This window comes from Pristiophorus japonicus, unplaced genomic scaffold, assembly GCF_044704955.1.
Source record: "Pristiophorus japonicus isolate sPriJap1 unplaced genomic scaffold, sPriJap1.hap1 HAP1_SCAFFOLD_717, whole genome shotgun sequence".
Lineage (NCBI taxonomy): Eukaryota > Metazoa > Chordata > Chondrichthyes > Pristiophoridae > Pristiophorus > Pristiophorus japonicus.
This window is the reverse complement of record NW_027254632.1, coordinates 217974-228450: the sequence shown is the minus strand read 5'-3', so window position 1 is coordinate 228450 and position 10477 is coordinate 217974. Positions and strand designations below refer to the sequence as shown.

General features: G+C 46.5%; 1 pseudogene; it reads right to left on the bottom strand.

The window, feature by feature from the left end:
* Window positions 1-4861: 4861 nt before the first annotated feature.
* Window positions 4862-10477, bottom strand: part of LOC139256379 (zinc finger protein 91-like) — a 73106-nt pseudogene continuing 67490 nt past the window's right edge.

The following is a 10477-nucleotide window of genomic DNA, read 5'->3' as shown; positions in this document are numbered from 1 at the left end:
AGGGAGGTGTTGCTACAGTTGTACAGGGCCTTGGTGAGGCCACACCTGGAGTATTGTGTACAGTTTTGGTCTCCTAACTTGAGGAAGGACATACTTGCTATTGAGGGAGTGCAGCGAAGATTCACCAGACTGATTCCCGGGATGGTGGGACTGACCTATCAAGAAAGACTGGATCAACTGGGCTTGTATTCACTGGAGTTCAGAAGAGTGAGAGGGGACCTCATAGAAACGTTTAAAATTCTGACGGGTTTGGACAGGTTGGATGCAGGAAGAATGTTCCCAATGTTGGGGAAGTCCAGAACCAGGGGTCACAGTCTAAGGATAAGGGGTAAGCCATTTAGGACCGAGATAAGGAGAAACTTCTTCACCCAGAGAGTGGTGAACCTGTGGAATTCTCTACCACAGGAAGTAGTTGAGGCCAATTCACTAAATATATTCAAAAGGGAGTTAGATGAAGTCCTTACTACTCGGGGGATCAAGGGGTATGGCGTGAAAGCAGGAAGTGGGTACTGAAGTTTCATGTTCAGCCATGAACTCATTGAATGGCGGTGCAGGCTAGAAGGGCTGAATGGCCTGCTCCTGCACCTATTTTCTATGTTTCTATGTTTCTATGTTCCTGTAATGTGGGGACCAGAACTGTGCAAGTACTCTACCTAACCGTGGCCTAACTTGTATTTTACACAGTCTGAGCATAACCTCCAGAATCTGGAACTTACTACCTGAAAGAGTGCTGGAGACAGAAACCCTCATTGCATTTACAAAATTACTTGGATATGCATTTGAAGTGCCATAACCTACAGGGCTACGGACCAAGAGCTGCAAAGTGGGATTAGGCTGGATAGCTCTTTTTCAGCCACACAGACACGATGGGCCAAATGGCCTCTTTCTGTGTTGTAAACTGCTATGATTCCATGACACCAATCTCCTCGTGTCTGATATAAACCAACCCCACAGTCACTGACACCAATCTCCTCGTGTCTGATATAAACCAACCCCACAGTCACTGACACCAATCTCCTCCTGTCTGATATAAACCAACCCCACAGTCACTGACATCAATCTCCTCCTGTCTGATATAAACCAACCCCACAGTCACTGACACCAATCTCCTCCTGTCTGATATAAACCAACCCCACAGTCACTGACACCAATCTCCTCCTGTCTGATATAAACCAACCCCACAGTCACGGACACCAATCTCCTCCTGTCTGATATAAACCAACCCCACAGTCACTGACACCAATCTCCTCCTGTCTGATATAAACCAACCCCACAGTCACTGACACCAATCTCCTCCTGTCTGATATAAACCAACCCCACAGTCACTGACACCAATCTCCTCCTGTCTGATATAAACCAACCCCACAGTCACTGACACCAATCTCCTCCTGTCTGATATAAACCAACCCCACAGTCACTGACACCAATCTCCTCCTGTCTGATATAAACCAACCCCACAGTGATTGACACCAATCTCCTCCTGTCTGATATAAACCAACCCCACAGTCACTGACACCAATCTCCTCCTGTCTGATATAAACCAACCCCACAGTCACTGACACCAATCTCCTCTTGTCTGATATAAACCAACCATCATCATAAAAGTCAGTCTCTTGGAGTTGAGGATGACTTGCTTCCACATTAAAAATTAGATCTCAGTTGTCTGTTAAGTCCAATGCGGGAGCTCCAGTCTCTGTCGCAGGTTGGTCAGACGGTGGTCGAAAGTACGTTGGTTGAAGTGTCGGTTTGTTGCAGTACATGGGTTGTTGTTTGCTCCTTCCGCCGTATGCGCTTGGTCTCTGCTTACTCCTGGTGATGAGACTCAAAGTGTTCAATGCCCTCACGGACTATTCTCTTCCATTTTCAGTGATCTTGTGCCAGGGATTCCCAGGTGTCGGTGGGGATGTTGAACTTCTTCAAAGAAGCCTTGAGGGTGTCCTTGAAGCGTTTCCTTTGCCCCCCTGGGGCTCGCTTGCCGTGTCGAAGCTCCAAGTAGAGTGCTTGCTTTGGGAGTCTCGTATCGGGCATATGGACAATGTGGCCCGTCCATTGTAGCTGATCGAGCGTGGTCAATGCTTCAATGCTGAGGATGTTGGCCTGCGTGAGGATATTGATGCACCTATCCTAGCAATGTATTTGCAGGACCTTTCACAGGCAACGCTGATGGTATTTCTCCAGTGCTTTGATGTGCCTACTGTATAGTCCATGTCAGAGAAGCACATATGAGGGCAGGTATCACTACTGCTTTGTAGACCATGAGCTTTGTGCCGCTTTTAAGGTTCTGGTCTTCAAACACTCTATTCCTTAGGCGACCAAAGGCTGCACTGGCACACTGAAGGTGGTATTGGACCTAGTTATCAAAATCTGTCCTTGTTGACAGTAGGCTCCCGAGGTATGAAAAATGGTCCTAATTGTTCAAGACCTCAGCATGGATTTTGATAATTGGGGGAGGAGGGGGATGGGGGTGATAGTGCTGTGTGGCGGGAGCAGGTTGATAGAGCACCTTTGTTTTACGGATGTTTAGTGTAAGGCCTATGCTCTCAGTCGCTACGGTGAAAGTGTTGATGATGGTTTGGAGCCTGTCCTCCAAGTGAATGCAGATACAAGCGTCATCTGCATATTGTAATTCGAGGACAGAGGATGGCACGACCTTGGATCTGGTCTGAAGGTGATGGAAGTTGAACAGTTTCCCGTTTGTTCTATAGATGATCTCCACTTCAGCAGGAAGCTTACTGATGGTGAGAAGTGGCTTTGCAGCAAGGAAGATCGACAAGAGCGTCGGTGCAATGACACAGCCTTGCTTCACCCCGGTTCGGACATGAACTGTGTCCGTGGTGGATCCATTGGTCAGGATCATGGCTTGCATGTTATCATAAAGCAAGCGGAGGATGGTGACAAATTTTTGAGACAGCCAAATTTGTAGAGTACACTCGATAATCCCTCACAGTTGACCATGTCAAAGGCCTTGGTCAGGTCAAAGAAGGATGAACCAACCCCACAGTCTTGACACCAATATCCTCCCATGTGATATAAACCAACCCTCGTCACTGACACCAAGTGGACTGGGAAAATATGTTAAAGGGTAAGACTGTAGAAACGCAGTGGCAAACATTTAAGGAGATATTTCATAACTTCTCAGCAAAGATTTATTCAAGTGAGAAATAAAGATGCTAAGAGAAGGATGAACCATCCCTGGCTAACTAAGGAAGTAAAGGATGGTATCAAATTGGAAAAAAAAGGCATATAATGTTGCGAAGGACAGTGGAAGGCCAGAGGATTGGGACATTTTTATAAACCAGCAAAGGACGACTAAAAATATGATAAAGACAGAGAAGGTAGCATATGAGAGCAAACTAGCAAGAAATATAAAAACAGAGAGTAAGAGCTTCTACAGGTATATAAAAAGGAAACGAGTAGCGAAAGTAAATGTTGGTCCCTTAGAGGACGAGACTGGAGAATTAATAATTGGGAACTTGGAAATGGCAGATTTTAAACAAATATTTTGTATCAGTCTTTACGGTAGAGGACACCAAAAAAATCCCAACAGTTGATAATCAAGGCACTATTGCAGTGGGGGGGGCAGGGGGCGGGAGAGCGGGGAGGAATAACTTAAAACAGACACTATCACTAGAGATAAGGTACTAAGCAAACTAATGGGACTAAAGGTGGATAAGTCCCCTGGACCTGATGACATGCATCCTAGGATTTTAAACGAAGTGGCTGCAGATAGTGGCTGCATTGGTTGTAATCTACCAAAATTCCCTGAATTCTGGAGAGGTCCCAGCGGACTGGAAAAGTGCAAATATAACACCCTTATTCAAGAAAGGAGGGAGTCAGAAGGCAGGAAACTATAGACCAGTTAGCCTACCATCTGTCATTGGGAAAATACTGGAGTCCATCATTAAGGAAGTAGTAGCAGGACATTTAGAAAATCATAAAGCAGTCACGCAGTCAGCATGGTTTTATGAAAGGGAAATCAGTTTTGACAAATTTGCTGGAGTTGTTTGGGGATGTAACAAGCAGAGTAGATAAAGGGGAACCAGTTGATGTCGTATATTTGCATTTCCAGAAAGCATTCGATAAGGTGCCACACAAAAGGTTACTGCACAAGTTAAAAGCTCACGGGGCTGGGGGTAACATATTAGCGTAAATAGAGGATTGGCTAACTAACAAAAAGTTGGGATAAATGGGTCATTCTCAGATTGGCAAACTGTAACTAGTGGGGTGCCGCAGGGATCAGTGCTGGGGCCTCAACTATTTACAATTTATATTAATGACTTGGATGAAGGAACCGAGTGTAATGCAGCCAAATTTGCTGGTGATACAAAGATAGGTGGGAAAGCAAGTTGTGAGGAGGACGCAAAGAATCTACAAAGGGATATAGATAGGCTCAGTGAGTGGGCAAAAATCTGGCAGATGGACTATAATTTGGTAAAATGTCAGGTTACCTCCTTTGGTAGGAAAACTAAAAAAGCAAATTATTTAAATGGAACAATTACAAAATGCTGTAGTACAGAGGGATGTGGGGGTTCTTGTACATGAAACTCAAAAGGTTAGCAGGAAGTAATCAGGAAGGCAAATGGAATGCTGGCCTTTATTGCAAGGGGGATGGAGTGTAAAAGTAGGGAAGTCCTGCTACAAAACTGTACAGGGCGTTGGTAAGACCACACCTGGAGTACTGCACACTGGTTTGGTCTGGACTTGTCTACATTCCTGTGCCGAGGGGATTGCTACACCAGACGGGAAGGGCAATATTTGGGGACACTGATTCCCCACCAATTCCCATTGCCCTTCTTTCTGGTGGATAATGGAGGGGCCACTGTGTGTAATGTGCAAGTCAGTAAGAATTGTTAACAAGCTCTTTGTAATTGGAGATTTTATTCAGTGGAAACTTTCACACACTATTGTAGATTTTGAACCAAAGATCAATTGAGGATTAAAGTAAAAGTTCATAATTTTATTGCACACTAAATTTCTGTTGAGAGTCGCTGAATTAAGGGGAAAGATAACACACAGCGTTTCTTAAAATGGACACTGCAAACCCGAGAACACCATCAGCAATATATCCAGAATATTAAAGTCCAGCCCAGTTATAGGGTTATCAGCAGAAACAAACCCCAAATGTCAGAATGGACATGGTTCAGTCGAGATGTGATTAACAGCAGCAATAACAGCAGATTCCAACCCCTGCAGTCACTTGTGAACTCGCTGGTGTGTCAGCAGGTTGTATGACCGAGCGAATCGCTTCCCACACTCAGAGCAGGTGAACGGCCTCTCTCCAGTGTGAACTCGCTGATGTGTCAGCAGGGTGGATGACTGAGTGAATCGCTTCCCACACTCAGAGCAGGTGAACGGCCTCTCCCCAGTGTGAAATTGCTGGTGTCTCATCAGGTTGGATGACTGAGTGAATCCCTTCCCACACTCAGAGCAGGTGAATGGCCTCTCCCCAGTGTGAACTCGCTGGTGAGCTACAAGCTGGGATGAACAAATGAATCCCTTTCCACACTCAGAGCAGGTGAATGGTCTCTCCCCAGTGTGAACTCGCTGGTGTTTCAGCAGGTCGCATGACTGAGTGAATCCCTTCCCACACTCAGAGCAGGTGAACGGCCTCTCCCCAGTGTGAACTCGCTGATGAGTTACAAGGTGCGATGATGTAATGAATCCCTTCCCACATTCAGAGCAGGTGAATGGCCTCTCCCTAGTGTGAACTCGCTGGTGAGTTACAAGGTTGGATGAATCAGTGAAACCCTTCCCACACTCAGAGCAGGTGAATGGCCTCTCCCCAGTGTGAACTCGCTGGTGAGTTACAAGTTGGGATGACCGAGTGAATCCTTTCCCACACACAAGGCAGGTGAACGGCCTCTCCCCTGTGTAATTGCGTCGATGAATTTCCAGCTCAGACGGTGATCTGAATACCTTCTCACAATCACCACATTTCCACGGTTTCTCCATGGTGCGAGTATCCTTGTGACTCTCCATGGTTGGACAATCAGTTGAAGCCTCGCCCACACACACAACACATTTACAGTTTCTCCGTGGTTTGAATGGTGCGATGTTTTTTCAGGCTGTGTAACTGGCTAAAGCTCTTTCCACAGACAGTGCACTGGAACATTCACTCGAGTGTGTTAGTCTCGATACTTTTCCAGTCACACAGATATTTGAAATCTATTCCCACAGACAGAACAGACAAGCATTTCTCCTTCCACTTTCAAAGCCCGATGATATTCAGGTCCTGATGAAACGATTGACTCCGTCAGATCTTGACACGATGTATGGTCTGAAAATCTCCCCTCCTGTAAAAGGAGATAACAAAACTCATCACTGTCAGTACAAGACAGAAATTCAAAATAGACAAATCTAGTTTCCATGGAACTTTCTTTCCTCTCTTGTTCTTCCAAAGCTGTAAATCCCTGTCCCACACATTGATCCTCCTGCTGTGCTGAAATCCAAACCCATCACACATTTCGGAAGGAAAAGGAGGTGGGCTAGCACTGTTAATAAAGGATGGGATCAGTGCGTTACTGAGAAACGATATTGGCTCAGAGGATCAAGATGTTGAAACAGTTTGGGTGGAGATAAGGAATAATAAGGGGAAAAAGTTGCCGGTGTGCTTAGTGCATAGGCCCCCTAACAGTAGCTGCACTGTTGGACGGAGTATAAATCAAGAAATAATGGAAGCTTGTAATAAAGGAATGGCAATAATTATGGGTGATTTTAACCTTCATATTGATTGGACGAAGCAAATTGGTCAGGGAAGCCTTGAGGAAGAGTGAATCCAGGATAGTTTCCTTGAACAGTACATTGCGGAACCAACCAGGGAGTGAGCTATCTTAGAACTAGTACTGTGTAATGAGGCAGGATTAATAAATGACCTTGTAGTAAAAGATTCTCGAGGAATGAGTGACCATAATATGTTGAATTTCAAATTCAGTTGGAGGGTGAGAAAGTTGGTTCTCAAACCAGGGTCCGAAGCTTAAATAAAGGGGACTACAAAGGTATGAGAGCAGAGTTGGCTAAAGTGGACTAGGAAAATAGACTAAAGAATGGGACGATTGATGAGCTATGGCAGACATTTAAGGAGATATTTCATAACTCGCAACTAAAATATATCCCAATGAGAAGGAAAGACTGCAAGAAAAGGGATAACCATCCATGGCTAACTAAACAAATAAGGGATGGTATTAAAATGGAGAACAGGGAAATGGCAGCGACGTTGAACAAATATTTTGTATCAGTCTTCACGCTAGAAGACACTAAATACATCCCAATAGTGGATAATCAAAGGACTATAGGTAGGGAGGAACTTAATACAATCACCATTACTAATGAAGTAGTATTAAGTAAAATAATGGGACGAAAGGTGGACAAGTCCCTTGGACCTGACGCCTTACATCCTGGGGTCTTAAGAGAAGTGGCTCCAGAGATAGTGGATGCATTGGTTGTAATCTACCAAAATTCCCTGGATTCTGCCGCGGTCCCAGCAGATTGGAAAACCACAAATGTAACACCCCTATTTAAAAAAGGAGGCAGACAAAAGCAAGAAACTATAGACCAGTTAGCCTAAGATCTGTCATTGGGAAAATGCTGGAGTCCATCGTTAAGGAAGCAGTAGCAGGACATTTGGAAAAGCAAGATTCAATCAAGCAGAGTCAACATGGTTTTATGAAAGGGAAATCATGTTTGACAAATTTGCTGGAGTTCTTTGAGGATATAACGAGCAGGGTGGATAAGGGGGAACCAGTGGATGTGGTGTATTTGGATTTCTAGAAGGCATTCGATAAGGTGCCATATAAAAGGTTACTGCACAAGATAAAAGCTCATGGGGTTGGGGGCAATATCTTAGCATGGATAGAGGATTGGCTAACTGACAGAAAACGGAGTCAGGATAAATGGGTCATTTTCCGATTGGCAAACAGTAACTAGTGGGGTGCCGCAGGGATCAGTGCTAGGCCCCAACTATTTACAATCTATATTAATGACTTGGATGAAGGGACCGAGTGTAATATAGCCAAGTTGCTGATGATACAAAGATGGGTGGATCAGCAAATTGTGAAGCGGACACAAAAATCTGCAAAGGGATATAGACAGGCTAAGTGAGTGGGCAAAAATTTGGCAGATGGAGTATAATGTGGGAAAATGTGAGGTTATCCACTTTGGCAGAAATAATAGAAAAGCAAATTATAATTTAAATGGAGAAAAATTGCAAAATGCTGCAGTACAGAGAAACCTGGAGTTCCTTGTGCATAAAACATAAAAAGATAGTATGAAGGTACAGCAAGTAACCAGGAAGGCAAATGGAATGTTGATGTTTATTGCAAGTGGGATAGAGTATGAAAGCAAAGAAGTCCTGCACCAAGTGTACAGAGTATTGGTGAGGCCACACCTGGAGTACTGCTTGGAGGCTGTTCATAGAAGGTTCACTACATTAATTCCAGAGATGAGGCATTTGAATTATGAACATAGGTTGAGCCTATACACATTGGAGTTTAGAAGAATGAGGGGTGATCTTATTGAAACATATAAGATAATGAGGGGGCTTGACAAGGCGGATGCAGAGAGGATGTTTCCACTCACAGGGGAAACTAAAACTAGGGGACATAGTCTCAGAATAAGGGGCCGCCTATTTAAAACTGAGATGAGGTGGCGTTTATTCTCTCAGAGGGTTGTAAATCTGTGGAATTCTGTGCCCCAGAGAGCTGTGGAGGCTGGGTCATTGAATATATTTAAGGTGGAGATAGACATATTTTTGAGCGATAAGGGAGTAAAGGGTTATGGAGAGCAGGCAGGGAAGTGGAGTTGAGTCCATCATCAGATCAGCCATGATCTTATTGAACGGCAGAGCAGGCTCGAGGGGCCAAATGGTCTACACCTGCTCCTATTTCTTATATTCTGGAGTGTTTCTCCTCCACTACCAGTTTTCACCACCAATTCTGGCTGTGTTCAGTTCTACACTCACTGGACCCCCTCCCCTCCCCTGAAGGTGCTGACTCTGGCTGGGTTCAGTTCTACACTCACTGGTTCCCCTTCCCTGAAGGTGCTGACTCTGGCTGGGATCCTGAAACCCCGCCGACACATTGTTCTTTCACAAAGATGGCCACGCATGCGCTCTACTGCTCGGTGAATCACGATGGCGGCGCAGAAACCTGCAGCTGTCCTTTACAAAGATGGCGACCGTCAGTTTGGGCCTGTTACCGCGAAAACGCCCCAGAGCTGCAAATTCGAGACCTGTTGTTTCTTAGTCCGGGTTGGCGACCTGCAGCAGGTGTTTATAAAGCCCACCTGTCGAGCACGTTGCTCCCCTTATCCCGCTGATTCAAATTCGACTCCAAACTACATGTCAGACCTTCGCCCGCTCACAGCCCGCGTCCCCGCTGATCAAAGTCACACTGCGCATGCTCCACATACAGCCCACGCCTGCGCACTGGGCTTCCCCCAGTGAGACGACCTCCTGACGTAACAGAAAAGCGGCGATGTTTAAAATAGAAAAGCAACCTGGCATTTGTTGATTTTATAATAAAATGCTAAAACGGAGAATGGTATCATGAAAATAAATTGACTGCTGCAAACTTTTCATGAATTAATCGCGGTTTTTAAAGGTCTCTCCACAGTTGCCAGGGGCGACGCGTCAGGTTCGCCAGCCGCCGAGCACAGACGCCGGAGGTGGGGTTTACCAGGGGCGACAGCGAGGCTGGGCCGGGGGACAACGTCGTCGCGGGAGAGAGGCGCAACTGTGGGTTCCGCTGGTGGGCGGGGCCACAGGGGGAGGGGCTACAGGAGGAGAGGTTACAGGGGGAGTGGGATAGAAGGGAGGGGTTACAGGAGGAGTGGTTACAGGGGGAGGGGGATAGAGGGGAGGGGTTACAGGGGAAGGGGTTTCAGGGCCGGGCTATAGGGGGAGGGGCTACAGGAGGAGGGGTTACGGGGAGGAGCTACAGGGGGAGGGGGATAGAGGGGGAGGGGTGACAGGGATGCAACTCCTTGTTAATACCATCCCCTTCAGTCCCAACCCCGCCCCCATTTCGAGCCCAGTATAGCATGGTGCTGACCGACCTGGGGAGGCCTCACAGTTTCACTTCTGGTCTGTGCTGAGTTAAGGGGCGAAGGCCGCAATTAGCAGAGACCGGTTGGGCCGAATGGCCTGTTTCTGTGCTGTGCCATGTTGTGAGAGGGCGGGTAAATGGAGCTGAGGGCGTGCTCTGATTGCGGGATCTTTCTATGCTTGCAATCAGAACAATAAAAAGCGGAACAGATCGAGGCCGCGGGCTATAGGAGGGATCGGAGGTCCCGTCCCACTCCTGCCTCCGCCTGGCAGAAAGGTCATCACCCCTGACCAAACAAAGGTTTGCCCGCTTGGGTCACCCTGACCCCGCCCCCTCAGCCCAGCAAGACAGCAACGCACGTACTGGCGGAGGGGAAGGAGAGGGTACGCCTGGAACCTGTCCACACAGCGCTCGCAGGGAAGGCCCAGCCTCCATCC